Below are 22,491 nucleotides of genomic sequence, written 5' to 3'. Positions count from 1 at the left end.
GTACCCAGCGTAGAAAGAGCTTGTCATGAATATTTCTATTTCTGGACAAACTAAACTTTACCAGTCTAATTTATTCAGCTCATTCTTTATTCTCAATGTCCTCTTTCTGTGTTTTTGTGACTTACAGATTCACACAAACCAGTTTAGTGCCACCTAATGTACTAAATACATCAAGTCCAGACCACTGGGGTGCATCTTCAGTTCAGAGAAATTGAGCGGAACACAACATGTCACTCAACACTAAGCGGACCAATCAAGACACTGGTGAAGTGACAGACGTGACAGTCGAGTAAGGACAAATGACTAAGGGAGAGCCGTCTTGAACTAATGGCCTCCCCACTGGTTTCCTGATTTTATGCTTGTCTGCTTTTTTTTTTTTTTTGCTCCCTCATTGAATTGCTGCATATTATTGAAAACTAAAATCCCCATCTAAACCCCTGCTGACTGCTCACTAGTAAGGAGTGAAAAGTCAGAGTTTTGTTTCACAAACTGATTTTCAGTCTAAAATTTGTTTTGCATGCAATTTCACAATTGTAAAATTAAAAAAAAATCTGTTTAGTATGCTTTTTTATTTTCTTTGTTAGGGGTGGTCAATGTTGTATGAGGCTGAAAGCAATGAATAATGGTCTCTAAAGGTTACTCTAATATCTGCTTCCTTGATCACTCACTATGCCAATGCTGTTACCCCAGTTCTTCATGTCTCCTTCCATGTGTCTCCACACACTTTCATGTTCCTCACACACATCCATGCCAACAGTTTTGCTTCACACCGTTCATATGGTGATCAGAGATAACACCATCAGTGCTCACTCTCCACAACTCCATCTAAACCATTATCCTTTCCAAAGCTCCCCAGGAGTCACACTAACAGGCTTTACCTGAGAAGAAAAGCCAACACAATGTGCCTGTAAGTGCTGCCTGTCTGCACCTACCACTGTCCGTACTCTTCACCAGAATATTTTTTTACAATATTTTAGTACGTGGAGAAGAAGGCTGCCATTGAGAACATATTCAGTCATCACTACTGTCCACTAATAGTCCTGTTCTTGATATGTGCTACTCAATCTTTACTAAGCAGCTGTTGTTAAAAATGCTAAATAAATCAGATTTATAATCAGGTAATGAAGCCACTCAAATGTTATTTACAAAAAATTAAATCAAGATAAACCTAACTGTGCCTTTCTACCTGGAGCCAACTCAGAATCTGCTGTAACTCACATTATAAATGACATTCTGATTGAACACAATGTAGTAAACTCCACCATTATTAAGATTTTAGTCTTAAGGACAACATCTGAGAATCAGCTTGCTGGTTAGACGCTGTCCTTATGTGGTTTACTTTTTATTTATCAACTCATTTTTATTATTTACAGAACTCCCAATTCCTTCCGTCTTCAGGGTCTGATGTTGTGGCCATTAGTGTTTTGGTTCTGTTTGCCATTTTAAGATTTCACTCTGAAATGTAATATCATCTTTACTGTGTAGACTGATGACACTCAATTGTACTTATAAATGTTTTTAAAACCTTCTTTTAATTACATTCATAGGTTTAGTGAGTTAAAATAATACATGAATGAAAAATATGTTTTCATTTCACAAAGAAGGCAGGTCTTTATCCATTGTCATTGCATTATTATGTTTTGTGTTTTATCTGCAAGTCATTTTGTGTTTTATTTTACAGCACTTTTTTTGTAAAATGTGTTTATGAATTTTACTAACATAACACAATATCATCTTCACAGTTTCCATTTTTCTTTTTTCTTTTTATTTTCAGGTTGTGAAGTTCCAGTTTTCACCCTACAGCCTCCTGAACCTCAGGACAGAGAGGAGTTTTTACAATGTGAGTCTGTACTTTGATTAAATGGATCATCACAATAGAAATCATTTCTCTTTAATATCTCAGTCCAGGCTTATGATATAAAAATGTGGTGTGAATGTTGTGTGACTGATGAGCTGAAAGTGATGGGGGTCCTGTGACAAGTGCATTATGGGAATGAGAGATTCAGGACTGTGATATACAGTACCAAAGCAGTCTGTTGGACCTGAATCAATCAATCTGAAGAGTCAATTGAATTCATAGGAAGTTAAAAACACAAAAACATCAAATGAAATCCTGACGACTATGCCAAATCCTACATCCATTGGTATTTTTCCCAAGATCTACAATTTCCCAAGAATTTTGTCCCTTCAAGGATTTTTTTTCTCGTCTTCTTAGTGAATGAACATGGCCAGTTAAAGCCCACTGAGACATTCCTTGTGTGATTTTCAGCTCTACTAGAAATGCATTGTTGTTTATCTTCTTTCTTTTGGCCTCTTTTCCTTTGTACTTTTACTGCACTTTATATTTTCTAGTTTCTACTTATTGTGTGTTTTTCTATTTTAGTTGTTCACCTTTAATGACTAAATTAATGACTAGCAAAATACCTGCGCTTCACAGCGGAGAAGTATTGTGTTAAAGAAGTTATGAAAAAGAAAAGGAAACATTTTAAAAATAACGTAACCTGATTGTCAATGTAATTGTTTTGTGAGTGTTATGAGTGTTGCTGTCATCAAGGATTTGATTATCATTGTTTCTTTCAATCAGGTTCGTATTTGGAGGGTGTGTTGTGTTCAAGTTACATTCCGTGTTTGTCTATTCTATCCCTGACCATCTCATCTTCGTTTGCATAAGCACAGTCCTTCAGCAGCAATTTTAACTCCGTTACAAAGTGATCAAAAGTCTCATTTATACCCTGCGTCTTCTCACTAAACTTGTATCTCGCGGATATCGTATTCGTCATAAGCATGACAAATGCCTCAAAACAGTCATAATAAGTTTTCAGTACCCTGGCTTCCTTCTGGGTGAGAGTCCATGTGTTAAAAATGTCTCTTCCTTTTTCCCCAGTCCACAGGAGCAGGTAGATGCATTTCTCACTCTCGTCTTTGCCTTTTAGCGGGCCAGAAAACATCAGCTCCACGTGCTGTTGGAACTTTTTCCATTCTCCTGGCAGGTTAAGAGAATCCCAGTCAATTCGTGGTGACGGAACTCCAACAAAATCCATCACTGTCTGTCATACCACCGAAATAAGTACATACATTGGTTTCGGTTAGTGCAGGGAAGCCGCCTACCAAATTTCGTGAAGATGGGGCCATAAATAATAAAGTTCAACATGGTGGACGTTGTCGACCGTTATGACCGTTACCTGAGAATTTCAAAATGAAACCTGCTTAACTTTTGTAAGTAAGCTGTAAGGAATGAGCCTGCCAAATTTCTGCCTTCTACCTACATGGGAAGTTGGAGAATTAGTGACGTTGGAAAGTTCAATATGGCTTCCGACACTGGCGTCATACCACTCAAATAAGTACGTACATCGGTTTTGGTTAGCGCAGGGAAGCCGCCTACCAAATTTCGTGAAGATGGGGCCATAAGTAAGAAAGTTCAACATGGAGGACATTGTCGACCGTTATGACTGTTACGTGTAGAATTTCGAAATGAAACCTGCTTAACTTTTGTAAGTAAGCTGTAAGGAATGAGCCTGCCAAATTTCAGCCTTCTACCTACATGGGAAGTTGGAGAATTAGTGATGAGTCAATGAGTGAGTGAGTGAGTGAGTCAGTCAGTGAGGGCTTTGCCTTTTATTAGTATAGATAATACTGTAATAATAATTTATGTTGTGGATTTTATCCAATGAATGCAGCCCAATGTGCTAGAAACAACATAGATAGATAGATAGATAGATAGATAGATAGATAGATAGATAGATAGATAGATAGATAGATAGATAGATAGATAGATAGATAGATAGATAGATAGATAGATAGATAGATACTTTATTAATCCCAAGGAGAAATTCACATAATCCAGCAGCAGTATACTGATACAAAAAAAATATTAAATTAAAGAGTAATAAAAATGCATGTAAAAGCAGACAATAACTTTGAATAATGTTAGCGTTTTACCGGTGGAATTGAAGAGTCACATATTGTGGGGGAGGAACGATCTCCTCAGTCTGTCAGTGGAGCAAGACAGTGATAAAAGTCTGTCACTGAAGCTACTCCTCTGTCTAGAAATGACACTGTTCAGTGGATGCAGTGAATTCTCCATGATTGACAAGAGTTTGCTTATTGACAGACATGTGCACGAGTGACAAAGGTCTCTAGACTGTTGTCCCCTCACCAGATATTTTTTGCCCCTCGATTGGTCACTCAAGGGGTCCATCACCTCTGAATAAATTGTCCGTGAATATCTGAAGATGAGGACTCACTGGTCACTCAGGTATCAGGCACACTGATGGAGTTTGGTATTTACTGAGGCACTTGATGTCATATTAGACATTAAACTGCACCTCCTCTTTCCTGCTCTCAGGTTTGTCAAAGTCACCCAAACTTAAGGAGTTAAGTCAGCTGACTAACTTCACCATCACTGTCAACATTTAAAGTACCAATCACATGTGATACCTGTGAACACTTTTATCTAACCCTAATTCACAATTCCCTCAGGACCCCTGAATATGCTGCATGTCACCCGATGTAAGTCTGTATGAACAGACAGATAAAGGTCCAGGTTGACCACCATTATTACAGGCCTAAGCAGCAGGTGCAGACTGTGAGTTCTAAATCTGTCATCTTCTTTGAGCGTAAGGGGTTCAAAAGGAAGTGGAGAAATTAGAGAAGGAGTGAGAGGTGATAGTGAGAGAGGTGGGTGTCGGGGGGACAAAGGGCAAGATGAACAACCTCAAGGAGCTGAGTGAGTCACGTGAGTGTGCTGCTTGTGTGTCTGTGCCACTGTAACATAACTTGATAAATAAAGAACTGAGATTAATTCTTCCTCTCTGACGTTTTCTTCTTTGACTTGACACATTCTAATAGCCCTCCTGTTATCACAGATTATATTCCTTGTTGATCAAATCTGTGTCCTGATGTTTGACTGACATCTAAATCTTAAATCACTTTGTCATCAGACAGGCAATCACATGATGAGCTCTTCATTGCTGACCTAAACTCTGTTGTCCTCTTCTCTCACTCTCATTATTTCACTTCAGCCATTGTGTCAGTTCTCATTGTCTGACCTCATAAAGCCATTGGTCTCTATGGTCACTCACATGCATATCACATTTGCAAATCAGCAGTGATTCAGGTCAGAAACTCATTTTAAAGTCGATGAGCACATTCTACACGTTCTCATTTACTTTGGGTCTGTTACCCTAACAGTTTTGCTGTCGTCCTTGTCCTCATTTCAATGACACAGCTGTCCCACCCTGATGTCTGGAGTACTGCAGTTCCCATTAATTATAAATGGTATAATTATGAAAGTCTATGTCATCTCACATAGTAATTTCAAGTTCAAGTTCAACTTCTTTATTGTCATCCCATCCAAATACATTGTACAGGTTGATATGAAATTGGGTGTCTTTAGGCCCGCCATACAAATATACAACATGTAGTGCAACAAGACAATATACACCACTTAGTGCAAATACAACAGGCAGTGCAAACAGACAAGACAGTGTGCAGTAAAATGGCACGACAATGGTAGGACAACGTCCAGCAGATCAGTTCTAACTGGATCAGTGACAGCTTAACAGCAGAGGAGGCATTACTGTGTTAAAAAGGTGAAATATAAGCAGTCGACTAATGTACAGCAAACATTTAGTAACTATTTATCACTCATAAAGTGCAAAGTGTACATTTGATTTAGAAAGTTTTCAAATGTGCAAATAGTGTAAAGTTTACATTTCAGAGTTCAACATCGAGTAGTGGGGAGGTGCTCAGGCATTAGGTAGTTGAACAGTACAGAGAGAAGAAACTGTCACAGAGTCTGGATAATCTGACTCAGATACTGCAATACCCATCTGCTAGATGTCAGGAGCTCAAAGAACCCATATTATGGGTGTGAGAGGTCAGTCACAATGCTGGACACCTACGGAGGTTGTTTGTGCTGTAGGTGTCTTGTATGGAGGGGAGAGACACACCAATGAAGTCCATCCTCAACTGTCTTAGCAGTCCTCTGTGGTAACTTGAGATCCGCAGCACTACAGTCCCCATACCACACCATGATGGAGTTGGTCAGCACATTAACACATTCATGTATCTGCTTAGTATAGTGGCTTATGTTTGGTAGTGAAAGGATGGCGCTATATAATAAGGACTGATTTACAAGGCTGTGGATAGGATGAGAAATAAACCATTAGTGGAGTGCAGGGTCATGAGGATATCTGGAAGACCACAGGAAAGACAGCAAACAACTCTGTAAAGGAGGCCTGTACTTGGTAGGGTCCACTCACACACACACACACACACACAAACTCACACACACACACACACACACACGCACACACGCGCACACACACACGCAATCACACACTCACTCACTCACACATGGATACCATCTGGGCCAATTACACTATGCCAATATATAAACAGGGTCATACTTTTATAACCCTTGTGTTTATCGTCAGTCAGTCATTCTCCAACCCGCTATATCCTAACACAGGGTCATGGAGGTCTGCTGGAGCCAATCCCAGCCAACACAGGGCACAAGGCAGGTATTTATAATAAATTTTAAATTGGCCCGAGTGTGTCTGTGTGTTCGCCTTTTGATGAACTGGCACCCTGTCCAGGGGTTGTTCCTGTCTGGCCCCAATGGTTACTGAGGTATGCTCCAGTTTCCTGATGGCCCTGCATTGTGTAAGCAGGTTAGAAAATCAATGGGTGGATGGATGGATGGATGAATGGATTATTCTGTTTCTTAAAATGAGGGGCTTTAGTTACATTGATGGAAGTCTAACAGCTGGGAACTTCAACTACAGAGAAAAGTAACGAAAATAAAGTGTGGGCTTTACTGAATAATAAAATGAATTACTGGCATTGACAAAAGGCAATACTGGTTTTGAGTTGTTTGACAGATTAACATCAATCAATTGCTTTTTCTCCTCCTAACATTCTTATAACTTTTATAAGTTAGAGAAGAGAACTTACTATGGGATGGACATTTTGATTAATAAAGAGCACCAGCATGAGTGGAATGAATCCTCAGTTTAACAGCTCGCTGTCTCTGTCTGCTGAGGGCTGCCAAGCTGTCACATTACAAATCTGTTTATGATGATTTATGTGTTGAGTTTAATTTTAATTTTAGTTAATTTGTACAACCCCAATTCCAATGATGTTGGGACGTTGTAGAAAATGTAAATAAAAACAGACTATAATGATTTGCAAATCCTTTTCAACCTATATTCAATTGAATACACTACACAGACAAGATATCGAATGTTCAAACTGATAAACTTTATTGTTGTTTGGCAAATCTTTACTCATTTTGAATTTGATGCCTGCAACACATTCCAAAAAAGCTGGTCCAGGGGCATGTTTACCACTGTGTTATATCACCTTTCCTTTTAACAACACTCAATATTCGTTTAGGAACTGAGGACACTAATTGGTGAAGCTGTGTAGGTGGAATTCTTTCCCATTCTTGATTGATGTACAACTTCAGTTGCTCAACAGTCCGGGGTCTCTGTTGTCGTATTTTGCTCTTCATAATGCGCCACACATTTTCAATGGCAGACAGGTCTGGACTGTAGGCAGGCCAGTCTAGTACCCGCACTCTTTTACTACAAAGCCACGCTGTTGTAACACATGCAGAATGTGGCTTCGCATTCTCCTGCTGAAATAAGCAGGGACGTCCCTGAAAAAGACGTTGCTTGGATGGCAGCATATGTTGCTCCAAAACCTGTATGTACCTTTCAGCATTAATGGTGCCTTCACAGATGTGCTAACTAACACTAACACACCCCCATAGCATCACAGATGCTGGCTTTTGAACTTTGCGCTGATAACAATCCGGATGGTCCTTTTCCTCTTTGGCCCAGAGGACACGACGTCCATGATTTCCAAAAATAATTTGAAATGTGGACTCGTCAGACCACAGCACACTTTTCCACTTTGCGTCAGTCCATCTCAGATGAGCTCGGGCCCAGAGAAGCCGGCGGCGTTTCTGGGTGTTGTTGATATATGGCTTTCGCTTTGCATGGTAGAGTTTTAACTTGCACTTGTAGATGTAGCGACGAACTGTATTAACTGACAAAGGTTTTCTGAAGTTTTCCTGAGCCAACATGGTAATATCCTTTACAGAATGATGTCGGTTTTTAATGCAGTGCCGCCTGAGGGATCGAAGGTCACGGGCATCCAGTGTTGGTATTCGGCCTTGCTGCTTACGTGCAGAGATTTCTCCAGATTCTCAGAATCTTTTGATGATATTATGGACAGTAGATGATGAAATCCCTAGGTTCCTTGCAATTGTATGTTGAGAAACGTTGTTCTTAAACTGCTGGACTATTTGCCCACGCAGTTGTTCACAAAGTAGTGAACCTCGCCTCATCCTTGCTTGTGAATGACTGAGCCTTTTGGGGATGCTCTTTTTATACCCAATCATGACAAACACCTGTATCCAATTAACCTGTTCACCTGTGGAATGTTCAAAACAGGTGTTTTTTGAACATTCCTCAACTTTCCCAGTCTTTTGCTGACCCTGTCCCAGCTTTTTTGGAACGTGTTGCAGGCATCAAATTCAAAATGAGTGAAGATTTGAAAAACAACCAAAACAGCAATAAAGTTTATCAGTTTGAACATTAGATATCTTGTCTTCGTAGTGTATTCAATTGAATATAGGTGGAAAATGATTTCCAAATCATTATATTCTGTTTTTATTTACGTTTTACACAACGTCCCAACTTCATTGGAATTGGGGTTGTAAATGTGCACTGAGCTCTGAGTCTTTCTAATGTGAACTGCAGTGTGTAATAAATAAATAAGAAATACTGATGTGAATGACACTTTAGCAGATCCCCTGTGACAGGTCTTCTCTTCTCTTCTCTCACTTTGTGGTCTTCACTCTCTGAACTCCTTTCTCATATTAACTGTTCATCCTCAGTTTCTCCTCAGATGTCCTCTCTATGAACTCTCAGCTTTCTCTTTAAATCTCCTCCTCCTCCTCCTCACTGAGCACAGACAAACTTTCACTTTCGTTTCTTCACAAGTCCCTTCCTTGTTTGTCTGACTGATTCTCTCTGCCTGCCTCTCCTCAGACTGATGATGGCTAAAGCCCAGCTGTTTGTTTCACAGGACGAGTTCACCTGCTCGGTGTGTCTGGACACCCTGACTGACCCCATCTCAATCCCCTGTGGACATAATTTCTGTCTGAAATGCCTTACGGACTACTGGGATCAGAGCCAAGTGTGCAGCTGTCCTCAGTGCAGACACACCTTCACCACAAGGCCTGAGCTGAACAGAAACACTCTGCTGAATGAAGTCATCAAGAAATTTAAGAGACCAAGACTCAGTCCTCATCCGTTTCAGAATTATGTAAGGCCCTGGAGATGTAGAGTGTGACTTCTGTACTGGGAAGAAGTTCAGAGTGGTGAAGTCCTGTCTAACCTGCATGGCCTCCTACTGTCAGACTCACCTGCAGCCTCACTATGAAGTAGTGGCCTTGAAGCACCACAAGCTGACTGGTCCTGATAGAAATCTGAAGGAGAAACTCTGTGTGAAACATCAGAAAAGTCTAGAGATGTTTTGTAAAACTGATGAGACGTGTATCTGCATGATGTGTGGAATGACTGAACACAACAGTCATGAAAAGGTTGAGCTGGAGATGGAAAGAGAAGGAAAACAGGTGAGTGGAGTTTAGTGTTTAATGGAAACTCAATAAAAAAGGAGTTAAGTGATACATAAATGTAGTTTGTCAGATAAATCTATTCCTTCATGATGAGGAGTCTCAGTTTGCTTGTGTAGGACAGCAGGAAGCTGGAGGCTATCCTGGTGAGACTGGGTGGAAGACATGAAACAGTCCAGGATGAGATCCACAGTGTGATCCATGGACAGTCGAGTGAGCTGAGTGCTCTCATTAAACTGAGCGGAGGTTCATTGTGTTCTGATCACTTGTGTCTCAAGTACCTCAGGCCTCTCTAAGTTCAGAGATTTTAACCTTCTTGTGAACTGGAATGATGATGGCTACCTTAAAGCAGTCCGGACCTTTCCCCAGCATCAGCAAATATTAAATATGTTAGTAAAGACAGGGGCTTACTGGTCTAAGAATACCAGGTGGGACTACTCAGGGCCTGCTGCTTTCCTGATACTCCATTTCCTAAAAAGGTTTTAGTACCTCCAGGGTGGGGTGGAGAGGAATGACTGGGGGGAGGGAAGTTGAAGAAGGTGAATCGGACTTCAGTGAAGGGGGTCTGAGGGGGGTGACACAGAAATGGTTGTGAGAGGCAGACAGGGAAAACCTCTGTGGTAAATCGCCCTCATTGCAAACAAACAGAGGAAAGAAATCAAATGGAAATAAGGCTTGTATGTTCAAAAGCTCTTCACAAGTAAAATTAATTCTTGAAGTCAACAAACAACACAAACCAACCACTCAATACACACAGAGAATGAGCACACCGGAAAAAATGCGGAAGCCTATCAGCGCCCAATATGTCAGGAGTTTGATTCTGTTGTCAGGTGTTCCTCCTGTGCTGCTTTAGTGACCGTTCAAATTACGAGGTGAGCCCCCCATCACTGTTCATTTTTCACCATTCATTACGTTATTCTCTTGTATTTGGTTTTCTGTCTCTTTTTTTACTTCTTATTTCATTTTTCCAGTTTCCACATCACACATTGTTATTTTGGTTGTGATGTTTGCCTCTTTTGAACAGGTGTTTAGTTCTGTCACCTCATATTTTATTCTTTGCCTTATTTCATTTACTTAGAAAATTAGGGGCTCATTGTCCTGAAGAAAAAGTTTTTGTGCCCTTGAAAGGCGTTGGCATTTTGAAATGGTTGATGTTTGAAGTCAGTTGACTTAGTAAAAATGATAAAGCCGTAAAGTGAGTGGACCGATCTGCCCAATGTGACTCACCCGATACGTGCAGGTCGCCATCTGTCACATTTTTATCAGTGTCCTCCAGCCCAGAGTCCGACGGCGTTTCTTATTATGTTAAGACTTGTTCAACGTCTTCTGCAGTCTTATTTCAGCTTCTTGACTGACTGAATAAACACCCAGACGCTTACTGCTTTAAAGAATTTAAGATTTGTCTCATTCATCACTCTATTGATGTTAGTTTGCAATTTCATAGATATATATATATATATATATATATATAAATGAACAATTCTGATTTTTGTTTTTTTTTATACAATTTCTTCTTTGTATTAGCAACATTAATGACTGTATAAATTTTCTGAGGTGTTAGATAGATAGATAGATAGATAGATAGATAGATAGATAGATAGATAGATAGATAGATAGATAGATAGATAGATAGATAGATAGATACTTTATTAATCCCAAGGGGAAATTCACATAATCCAGCAGCAGCATACTGATAAAAACAATATTAATTAAAGAGTGATACAAATGCAGTGCAAATTAAAAAATGCAAGGTAGAAAGTGCGAGGCAGGTATAACAGTCAATAACTTTGTATAACATTAACGTTTACCCCCCAGGGTGGAATTGAAGAGTAACATAGTGTGGGGTCTCCTCAGTCTGTCAGTTAGCAGGACGGTGACAGCAGTCTGTCGCTGAAGCTGCTCCTCTGTCTTCATATCATCCTGTGCAGTGGATGCAGTGGATTCTCCATGATTGACAGGAGCCTGCTCAGCGCCCGGCGCTCTGCCACAGATGTCAAACTGTCCAGTTCCGTGCCTACAATAAAGCAGCGTTTCTCAACCTTTAAGTATTTGCAACCCAAGTTTTCATAACAGTTTTAATTGTGCCCCCCTTTTTTGAAAGGAGCCCACTAATACCAATCTGTTCTTTTTTAATTAATGATATATCATAGATGCGTATTTTATTATACCTACTTAACTTTTAGCAACATTTACAGTATATTTGTATTACCATGTATTTTTTTACTTTGTTGACTTTCATACTACTATCCACCCCAGCTTATCTATCCATCCATCCATTATCCTACCCGCTATATCCTAACTACAGGGTCACGGGGGTCTGCTGGAGCCAATCCCAACCAACACAGGGTGCAAGGCAGGAAACAAACCCTGAGCAGGGTGTCAGCCCACCGCAGGGCACTCACACACACACCAAGCACACACTAGGGACAATATAGAATCGGCAATGCACCTAACCTGCATGTCTTTGGACTGTGGGAGGAAACTGGAGCACCTGGAGGAAACCCACGCAGACACGGGGAGAACATGCAAACTCCACACAGGGAGGTCCTGGGAAACAAACCCAGGTCTCCTTACTGCAAGGCAGCAGCGCTACCCACTGCGCCTCCGTGCCCCACCCCCCCAGCTTATCCCTTAGTCTTATTAATATCACTGCCTGTTTCTTTTTATGAGTGTATAACTTCAGACTTCTTAAACTTCTTGTGAATGACTGACCCCCTAAACATCAGTGCCCTGTGTTCCAATATAACCCAAATCACCCTGATTCCCCTAAGTCCTGTGCCCTTCCATCATAAACCAAATCTGATCCTCATGTTTCCCTCTCTGATCTCTCCAGTCCTCCCAAGAGTGGCTTGTGTCACAGACAGCACTTCTGATAAGACCACCTTGACTCCTCTGCTCCTAATCTTAGCTCCTTCGTCTTTATACTTTTCTTACACAATTGCCAGCCTGCTCTCACTTTTGTCAGTTGCTGACATTGACAATGACAACTGGATCAGCACCTCTCTGTAAAATAGACAAGCCACATGCCCTCCAATCCATAAAGCAGCCCACCATTATTGGAATCTGAGTTTGTTTACTTTCACTTTCCTTCTTATTTGTATAATTAAATTGTAACTGTTGTCCAGTTTCTCTAAGGAGAGATTATGCACTGATATGCACTCTACAAGCTCAACGTCTATCTTCAATTGAACTGTTAAAGTAAATGTTTCTTTCAAATCTTTTGTATTATTATAATTATTTTATCAAATATTTGTGTGTAACCTAATGTGACATTATGAAGACAAGTGTGACAGAAACAGTAAGTTGTGTCTTCGAATGTAAAACAAATGTTTTGTACAAATGTGTGACACCAAAAGTGGAAATTAATTCTGATGAGACCCCATGCGTCCTTTTGTGTTTCCAAACAGAAACAGCTGGGGGTGACACTGAGTGAAATTAGGAGGAGACTTGAGAAGAAAGAGAAGAAAATGAAGGAGATGAGGAGGAGAGTGGAGGAGATGAAGGTGGGTGGAATTAAGATAACACTTCATATGAAAGTAAGGAAAAAAATAAAAGGGTTATGAGAATTTCTGGTAATGACGTGTGAGGACAGGGAGATGGAGGAGGAGAGAAGATGGTTTATTGTGTCCTTCATGGCATTTCACTGCTGACAGCATTTCATGTTTTAGTCATTAGACATTCAGACACCGACATCTTAACATCCTCAGGTTTCTCATTCCACCACTTAAAGATGACTTAACTCCCCTTAACAATAACTCATACAGAAGATTGGTGCTGATGTTCTGATGTTCAGATGTGCATTAAGCCTACTCATCTATTTAACCCCATGTGTACTGGTGTGTCGGGAGCACAGGTGGAAATCCTGAGGTGACCAATTTGTCAGTTCTGCTTCTTAGCTTTGCACCCAACTCTTTGCCCTGCAGAACTTGCAGTCTGATCTCCATATTTCAATTGTACAATGACAACTAAATAAGCTTGATGATGACATATGGATCCTTCACTGCTCTGGCCAGGAGCCTATCCAGCTATTCACAAAGGTTTTCTATCAGTGTACCCAAAAGGCAACACAGCATGTGAGACTCTCTGTATCTGTAGCAAAACTTCATCTCAATTCCCATAATACCTGAATCTCTGACTATGACTACTTTCAGAGCTCCTCATCCCTGCCTACTGTCTCAGAAATTTCAGAGTCACTGTGCAGGTCTACAAGGTCCTGAAAACAGCTGAACATCTCCAGATTTGGGGTTGGTGATCATGGACAGTGTGCACCTCATACACTACTGTGACTCACGTGGACACTAACTTTCACCTCAATGACACTCGGGTGAACCATACAAATAAAATTCACAGTGGAAGTTATTAGTATTAATGAGAAGTTAAATAAAATAAATAGCAATGCAGCAACCTGGAATATAAAGACTCACAACTCTGAAGATTACAATTGAATACAGTTGGGAGAAGGTTAATAAGTAAAGACACAACTACTGTAATTAAATTACAACAGATCAGCTTTTCTCCACAATACCAATTCTTCTCCTTCTTAATTTTCAACTCTCAATCCCAGGATGACCAGGAGAGGCTCTTTTAAAGACGCACCTCTGTAACACTACCAGAGTTCTCACTGGACAATAGAGCTGTCCTGACAAAGACTCTCATAGTTCATACAGAACCCCTTATTAAGACTGCACATTCCATACAGTCTTTCAGGTGCCTTTAGAAGATGCTGCTACCCAGAGTACCAAGGGTCTGCTATGGCCCTTATCCTAAATCAAATTATCAATCACTACATCAGAATACCAACAAAAGTGTCTTAGGACTGTTTTCTTTTTTTTTTAATTTGGTGACTCAATTTTATATTTCTCTCCTATCCAATCAGCTGTCTGTGGAAAGAGTAATGGAGGAACATGATAAGAGCTTCACTGATCTGATGCGGTGCATTGAGGAAGCCCACAAGAAACTGACTGAGAGGATCAGAGAACAAGAAAAGAGAGAGATGGAGAAGGCTGAAGGAGTCATGGAGCAACTGGAGAAGGAGATCAATGAGCTGAAGAGGAGAGAAGCTGAGCTGAAAGAGCTTTCAGAGACCAAGGACCATCTCCACTTCCTACAGGTGAGTGTGGAACTTCAGAGGGAGTCTGATCAGACTGGGGTTTGTGGGACCGGAGCAACTTTATAGTCAAATTCAAAGGATCTGAGTAGTTTTTACAAATGGTAAGAACAGGCTGTTCAGCCCAATTTCACATTTGCCTAATGTTTTCCCAATTTATGCAAAACTCCCAAAGTTCCTGCCTTTATCTTTGGCCTTCAAACAAAATCCTATAGCCACCTGACAACCTCCTACCTTGATTTAACTGCACTGATCAATGTAACTCTTTTATGACCTTTTTAAATATGAAAATTGGAAATATCTACCAGCAGTTGACTTCTCTTGTAAACTCTGTACATGGAACATTTTATGATCCCCCTTCTTCTTTTTTTCTTACTATTTTTAATCTCCCAACTGTGGTTCAAATGTCTTATATTGTTAGAAATTCCAAGTGCTCTACCTGTCAGCTGGCTCCAGTTCTTACTGATTTCTCTTTCCTCTCTAATAACTAACATTATACATTCTTCCCTTATCTCTGGTCTTGTTCCTTTATTTCTTAAAATGGCTGTGATAACTTCAATTCTCAAGAAATCTGGTGCAAATCCCTCCCTACAAATTAAATAATTATCATCAAATCTCAAATTTACCTTTCCTTTAAAAAACACTTGGTAAACTGTTACCATGCAGGTTCACTCTCACCTTACTGACAATCATTTGTTTGACCAATTTCAGTGTGGCTTTCGTCCATTTCACAGCACAGTTACAGCCCTGGTTAAAATCACCAATGACCTGCTAATGGCAGCTGACTCGGAGCTGTTGACCACACTTGAGCTCCTTGATCTGAGCCCTGCCTTCAATACAAAATCTTATGATATTCTCCTTGAAAGATGAAAATCAAATGGTATTATTGGCACTCCACATGCCTGGTTTAAGTCTTATCTCTCAGATCACACACAGTTTGTATAACTAAACAATTTCAGATCCCAAGTTTGCCCAGTTGTTAGTGGTGTTCCCCAGGGCTCTGTCTTGGTCCCCCTTCTATTTATTATTTATCTTCTGCCTCTTGGTCGTATCTTTAGGAAATTTGATATTCTCTTTCACTGTTATGTTGACGACCCCCAGCTCTATCTGTCTACTAAGCCTGATTCCACTCTTCCACCTTCTTCCTTCTCTGACTGTCTTCAGGAAGTTAAATCATGGCTGTCTACTAATTTTATTAAATTAAATAGTGATAAAACAAGAGGTTCTTCTGCTAAGAACTAAATCTGTTTTGACAAATGTGATAATATCTCATTGACTATTGATAATTCTCTAATCTCTTCTTCCTCCCAGGTTAAGTGCTTAGGTGTCGTTCTTGATAGCACATTAAAATTTGAGTGTGAATATTTCTATCTCAGCTGTTTATGTCCATCTCTTTCAGCTACCAGAACTTCTATTCTCGTTCATGCTCTGGTCACATCTCGTATTGATTATTGTAGTCTTCCTCACAAACTCCTTTACAACTTCAGATGATTCAGAATGCTGCAGCTCATATTATTACCAGAACTCCTTCCATTGAACACATCACTCCAGTCCTTCAGCAGCTTCACTGGCTAACTGCTAAATATCACATTGATTTTGAAATTCTGCTAATTAATTACAAGACACTCCATAATCTTTCACCTCCTTATCTTTCTGATCTTCTTCATATCTTCATTCCTTCCCATACCCTTAGATCTTCTTCCTCTATTTATCTTATTGTACCTCCTGCTCACCTGACTACCCTGAGGTTTAGAGATTTCAGTCGAGTGGCCCCTCGCATCTGGAACTCTCTGCACAAGATATTTCTAATATCGACTCTCTTCCTATCTTTAAATCTCTCCTTAAAACACATCTTTTTAAACTGGCTTATCATGTTTGATATGAATTTTAGTTGATAAATTTAAATTTAATTTCATTTCTGTGTTTTTTCTGGTTTTATTGTACTGTAATGTTTTATTATTTTTATATTGTGGCTGTTGTTATTAATGTGTTCTGTAAGGTGACCTTGTGTGCCTTGAAAGGTGCCTATAAATGCATAAATAAATAAGTCAACAACAACAATTTTTATTGTTATTATTATTATTATGGCGTTGCGCGGTTGCGCAGTGGTAGTGCTGCTGCCTCGCAGTTAGGAGACCCAGGTTCGTTTCCCGGGTCCTCCCTGCGTGGAGTTTGCATGTTCTCCCCGTGTCTGCATGGGTTTCCTCCGGGCGCTCCGGTTTCCTCCCACAGTCCAAAGACATGCTGGTTGGGTGGATTGATGATTCTAAATTGGCCCTAGTGTGTGCTTGGTGTGTTTGTGTGTGTCCTGCGGTGGGTTGGCACCCTGCCCAGGATTGGTTCCTGCCCTGGGATTGGCTCCAGCAGACCCCCGTGACTCTGTGTTTGGATTTAGCGGGTTGGAAAATGGATGGATTATTATTATTATTACCTGAGAGGCAGGTAAATCTATAATTGTTTGAGGAGGCAAATTTGTATGAAATGTGTTCTTAATAAGTTTCATTTTAAATGAAGCCACCTGACTAAAGAAGACACCAACTCCTTCATATCTTTAAACACTCCTGTCATGTCACCTCCTCATGTCTCTGTCCTTTAACTGATGACATTCAAATCCTTCAGCATTTCCTCACAGCTCAAACCCCACAATCCAGCCTGGTCTCTCTTCTTCTTCTCGACTTTCTTTTGTGCTGTTTTCTCATTTCTCTAACACACAATATTCCTGATGTGGTCTCACAAGTGTTTTCTACAGAGCAGACTACAGAACTGTGATGAGGACAAAAGGGTCCCAAGTCTTTCTGACAAGTCACACACTTTCTAGTGGCAGACCTTCTAGTGTAAGATTAAACTGAATAGTGTGTGTAAGTCTTTGGATTTAATTTAAATACCAAATTTCTTGCTGGGAACAAATATACTTTTATCTATCTATCTATCTATCTATCTATCTATCTATCTATCTATCTATCTATCTATCTATCTATCTATCTATCTATCTATCTATCTATCTATCTATCTATCTATCTATCTATCTAATTCACTTCATCTCAGTACATTAAAGAGCCCAATGCCTTGTTTTGTCTGCTAAGTCAGTTCTTCACCTGCCTGTCTGCTGCCCCCTCAGTCCACTTATCTACAGTCTGATGACTCGCCTCTTATGGACTCCTGCATGAAAATCGTTTTGAATGTCAAGGCACCTGACATCTTATGGTCCACTGTAATGAAATATTCTCCTATAAATAATCAATAAATGAATGAAAAATAATCTGTCTAAACCCAAACTCTCTGTTCACCATGCTGATCCTCTTGAGAGGAGGTCCTTCTTATAAATGTTACTTTTTTTTTCTCTTCATCCCCTCCTCTCTCTTGATGCAGACTTTCTCATCTCACTGTGTCTTTTCTGATGATGGAGACTCACTTAACTTGACTGTCACTGCCGATTTCTCTTCTGATGACCTGCTAAAGGAGGTGTCAGGCCTGAAAAAGCATCTGGAGAAGATCAGCCAGTGGGACATCCTGCCTTTGACTCCATCAGGTACATTGTCTGGTCATGTTGTGTTCATTGTTAAAGTCCATTAGGAGGACCAGAGTCACAATAACAAGGGCAGTGAGATGCATGAAGAAAACATGTTCATTAAAATGTATCCATTATCTCTATTAGTAATTTTTGTAGTGCTATTTACAATGACAAGCTGAGTGATATCACATTCTCAAAGTAAGCAGCTGCTTTTATTTAGAGTTGTTAATATTGTGATGGATGGCTACTGTCTTTACCTGGCCAGGACACCCTTAGGATGGAAGGACAGGGGGAGACAGATTGCATAGTGCTTTATCTCCCCCCAGGACATTAGATAGCAGTGAGCCCAAGCTCAGATTCCCACATGAGTGCCCACAGGGCATGCTGGGTATTGTCGTCCTAGTGGACAGCCCTGTTGGGTCCCATGGTGGCCACCATGGAGAGGTGTATGACTGGGGAATCCCTACATCATGGGGTTTCCGCCTCACATGGAAGTGCTGGCAGACCACTTCCGGGGCAGCGTCAGGGGGCCAGAGTCGGGAGGAAAGAGGACAAATCTTACAAGATGAATGGAGGAGGCAATGAGAGACAGAGAGAGAGTATTGATCATAGTGTACTTGTGGTTTTGGTGGTGGGAAACCTTTACAAAAGAAGAGTTTTCCCACAATAAAAGACTATTTGCCTTTTAACCTGTGTCCATGCCTGTTTGTGTTGGGCGTTTGGGGAGCTGGAGTGCCCCCTTACTGTTCACAATATATCTCTCCTAGCAGAGTGAAACAGCCGCTCATTAAAACAGGCTACTGGTACAATAGTAAGTCCATCTGTTCTGATCATGTTGCACATTTTTGGAGCTCTGTTCACCCGACATGCTCACTCTTATGTCCCTCTTACTTTGTGCTCCTTTTGCTCATCATGTTTGGCCTTACAGCCATCAGTTTTTTTGAGCTTTGTTTCCTCTGTTCATCGGACATTGCTGCCCTCTGTTGGACACTTGATGACATTATGCCCTGGCACAGATGTCTGACATCCATCCATCCATTATCTAACCCGCTGAATCCAAATACAGGGTCACAGGGGTCCGCTGGAGCCAAACCCAGGCAACACAGGGCACAAGGCAGGAACCAATCCTGGGCAGGGTGCCAACCCACCACAGGACACACACAAACACCAAGCACACACTAGGGCCAATTTAGAATCGCCAATCCACCTAACCGGCATGTCTTTGGATTGTGGGAGGAAACCAACGCAGACACGGGGAGAACATGCAAACTCCACGCAGGGAGGGCCCAGGAAGCGAACCCAGGTCTCCTAACTGCGAGGCAGCAGCGCTACCACTGCGCCACCGTGCCGCCCCAATGTCTGACATTGAACCGTTTATTGCTTTATATATATAGAGGGGTCTTTTTCGATTTACTCCCTTAAAAGCTTCTTCTCCATTTGACACTGTGATTCTCTTCATGTGCTCAGTGTAAGGACCAACATAAAATAACGAACAGGAAGTTGTGTTAAACTGGCAGGGCCAGCTCAGCATTCAAATGAAGACATAAAGGAAAATGAAACTGAATTGGGATTAACTTCAGTGCTTGTGATATCATGAAGTCTGAATGAGCTTCTGCTGTCTTCTCTGTCCTTTACATTCGCTCAGATGGACTCCTCTTTAAAAGTTCACAGTAAGCCACTGTCAGCCGTTCTCCCACAGACTCATTCATGTGTGTTATATGAATGGTGTCGTATACTCAGACTCATTTCCAGCACTGATATTAAAGAAATTGTTTTAGAGATCAAATCATTTTAGTTTTGATATTTAGGTGGTAAAGCTGAACAAATCAGAGGACAGCATTAGGATCCTGACCACTTCAGGACCATCTGAACACTTCACTTAGTATACATAACAAGTCCACAGGTGAAACACAATTACAGACTTTACTTTAATTTTAAATGTAATAATGTTTATACACACAGATACAGTTGAAGTTAGAAGTTTCCATCCACTTCAGGTGAATTCTTTAAAAGTCATTTTATAATCAAACCATCGATTTTATACTAATAAACTACGAGCATTTAAAACGTCTACTCTATGTGGGGCAGAAGTCATTTTTTCCACCAATGTTCACAGACCTGTGAGTATTTCACTTTTTATTGACCAGATCACAATTCCAGTGGGTCACAAGTTTACATACACTTTGTTATCTGTGCCTTTAAAAAACTTGGAAAATTCCAGAAAATGATGTCACGCCATTAGACAATTAGACAATGAGCTTCTGAGAGCCAATCAGTCTCATTGGAGACAACATGCGGATGTATGTTAAAGCCGACCATCAAACTCACTGCCTCTTTACTTGACATGATAAAATCAAAAGAAATCAGCCAAGAGCTCAGAAACAAAATGGTGGACCTCCACAAATGTGGTTCATCCTTGGACACAACTTCCAAATACCTGAAGGTTCGACGTTCATCTTTACAAACAAAAATACACAAGTATAAACACCAGGGGACCACCCAGCCATCAGGCAGGAGATGTATTGTGTCTCCTATAGAAGAACGGACTTTGGCACAAAAAGTGCAAATCAATCCCAGAACAACAGCAGAGGACCTTGTGAAGATGCTGGAAGACACAGGTAAACGAGTCTCGATATACAAGTTTTACATCAACAACCTGAAAAGCTGGTCAGCCACGAAGAAGTCCACTGCTCCAAAGCTATCATCAAAAAGACAGACTGCAGTTTGAAATGGCACAGGGGGGCAAAGATCTGACCTTCTGGATAAATGTCCTCCGGTTTGATGAATTCAAGATCCAACTGTTTGGCCATAATGACCATTGTGATGTTTGGAGGACAAAGGATGAGGCTGGCAAGCCAAAGAACAACATCACAACTGTCAGACATGGGGGTTGGAGTGCCTTGTTGTTGGGGCTGCAGGAGGGACTGGCGCACTTCACAAAATAGTTGGCATCATGAGGAAGGACAGAGATGGAGATACACTGCAGCAACATCTGAAGAGCTCAGTAAGGAGGGTGAAGCTCAGTCGCAAAGGGGTCTTCTAAATGAACAAGGACCTCAAGCAGACCTCCAAAGTTGTTGCAAAATGGCTTAAGGACAACAAGGTCATGGTTTTGGAGTGGCCATCACAAAGCCCTGACCTTAATCTGATTGAACTGGAAAATGGATGCGAGCAAAGAGGCTTATGAACCTGTCCCAGTGAAACCAGTTTTGTCAAAGGGAATGGGGCAAAATTCCAGCACCTTATTGTAAGAAGCTTGTGAAAGGCGACACAAAACAATTGGTTCAAGTTAAATAATTTAAAGGGAATGCGACCAAATATGAATAAAGTGTAAGTGAGCTTGTGACCCACTGGAATTGTGATACGGTTGATAAAAAGTGAAACACTCAGAGGTCTACGGACTTTGTAGGAAAAAATGACTTCTGCCCTGCACAGAGTAGATGCTTTAAATGATGTGGCAAATTTATCATTTCAAAAATCAAAAAAAAAAACCCATCTATATCTTTATTGTCATTGTAGCAATGTACAGTACATTGACATTTTTCCAGTGCAGAAAAAAAAATTAAATAAAAACAAAACAAAACACAATTACTCAAGTTACAACTAAAATAAGGGAATAAAATAAGCACCAAAATTGTCCATAACAGCAGAACAATGTTTTCCACTCATACATACATACATTATATTGCACTTGTCCCTTATCTAATGTTAACTTAGAATGAAGGTGCACTCAGTCAGATTGACCATTTAGCAGAATTCAGCATGGTGATGGCTGAAGGATATAAACTCTTTCTCAGTCTGTCTTAGTTTTTATGGATCTGAAACATCTGCCTGAAGGCAGGCGTTCAAACAATGCGTGTCCTTGGTGTGATGGGCCCTGAAGAATTTTCTTGACGTTCCTGAGACAACAGGAACTATGTAGTTCTTCTAGTGAGGAGAGAGGACAGCTGATTATCTGCTGGGTGACCTTAATGACCCTGTGAAGCTCTTTCTTCTGTGCAACTGTGCAGCTGGAGGACCAGGCACAGAGACAGTAGACCAGGATGTTCTCTACTGTGCAGCGGTAAAAGGACACCAGCAGTTTCTTAGAGATGTTGTTCTTCCTGAGCATCCTCAGGAAGTAGAGTCTCCCTTGAGCCTTCCTCACTACCTCAGCTGTGTGTGTTCCCCAGGTCAGGTCCTCCTTAATGATGACTCCCAAGAAGCAGAAGTCTGAGACCCTCT

General features: G+C 40.7%; 1 pseudogene; it reads left to right on the top strand.

Annotated features, from left to right (window-relative positions):
- The first annotated feature begins 9,019 nt into the window (after window positions 1-9,019).
- Window positions 9,020-22,491, top strand: part of LOC120529007 — a 32,236-nt pseudogene continuing 18,764 nt past the window's right edge.

Source organism: Polypterus senegalus, chromosome 4 (genome assembly GCF_016835505.1).
Source record: "Polypterus senegalus isolate Bchr_013 chromosome 4, ASM1683550v1, whole genome shotgun sequence".
In the NCBI taxonomy this organism is placed as follows: domain Eukaryota; kingdom Metazoa; phylum Chordata; class Cladistia; order Polypteriformes; family Polypteridae; genus Polypterus; species Polypterus senegalus.
Note: the sequence above shows the minus strand (reverse complement) of the source record. Positions and strands in the feature narration are given on the sequence as shown.